The sequence below is a fragment of the Haliaeetus leucocephalus genome, unplaced genomic scaffold (assembly GCF_000737465.1).
Source record: "Haliaeetus leucocephalus isolate CR32 unplaced genomic scaffold, Haliaeetus_leucocephalus-4.0 Scaffold932, whole genome shotgun sequence".
NCBI lineage: Eukaryota > Metazoa > Chordata > Aves > Accipitriformes > Accipitridae > Haliaeetus > Haliaeetus leucocephalus.
The window spans coordinates 2225631-2226709 of record NW_010973368.1 but is presented as its reverse complement, the minus strand read 5'-3'; positions in this window follow the sequence as shown (position 1 = coordinate 2226709).

Below are 1079 nucleotides of genomic sequence, written 5' to 3'. Positions count from 1 at the left end.
TAAAAAATCTTTACAGCTAGATGATGACAACCCAGGGGTTTGACTAGTAGAACAGGGTCAGGGATACAGCAGGGAAAATAAAAGACGACCTGCAATACTGCATCTGCTCCCAACTTCTGCAGGCTCCAAATCCATAGAAACATTTAGGTATTCAGTTGTTGATTAAGTGCTTAAGCTGTAGTTTATTAACCTGAGTGCCATTTTGAATCTGGCTAAGTCAAAAAGACTGTCTGTACTAATAAACAGAAAGGATCTATGCCCATTCTCTGGCGCTGAGAATAAATGTCCATGTGTGTTCTGCATCCATATGGCTGAACTCTCTTCCCCTTCAACAGTGCCGCTTCTAGCAATGAGCCCATGCTGTCCCCCACAATGTACCCTGGCGTCTTCTGGAAAAGCACAGTTTGGCCTTGGCAAAAACAACGTTGGGGACTATCAGCAATGCCATTGACTGTGTCCCAGCACTCAAGCCCATGCCCTGGCACTGTTTCGTTTACTAAGACAGGCCAACAGGTCTGCATAACACATGCAATAGCCACTCTCCAAGTGACAAAACACCCGTGTCCTTTGAACACTGAAGAGCTGGAACCAAAGTCTAAAGGTTTTAAAAGAACAGAAAGACAGCTGGTCAGCCAAACGGCACCACTGAGCCTTCCTAGAAGTGGAGCACCAAGGGATCTGCGGGTGTTAGCTGGGTCCCAGTAGCTGTGAGGAGCAGGACTGCAAGTGTGTGCTGTATGGCACCAGCCCCGAAGCCAGGAGTAAATGGCGGAAGCCTGAAGAAGGTGACAGGCCTTTCCCTGTCAGCTCACTGACAGGCCGCCAAAGCCTTGCCTCCCCGCCCCAGCGAGAGCGATACCAGCGCCGGCCGCCCCAGCTCTGCCCGAGAGAGGCAGGCTGACGGTTTGCCAGCTGGAAGTGATCAGAGAGCCCCTTCTCCGCCGCGATCGCCAGCAGCTGCGAGCCCGGGTCCTGCCGGGGCCGCCCTCTGCCCGCCGGTTACTAAAGGCCGCTGCGCGGCCGTATACTTTCTGCCAGTGTGGGGGCCCAGCCCGCGTGCCCCCGCCCCGCCCGGCCTT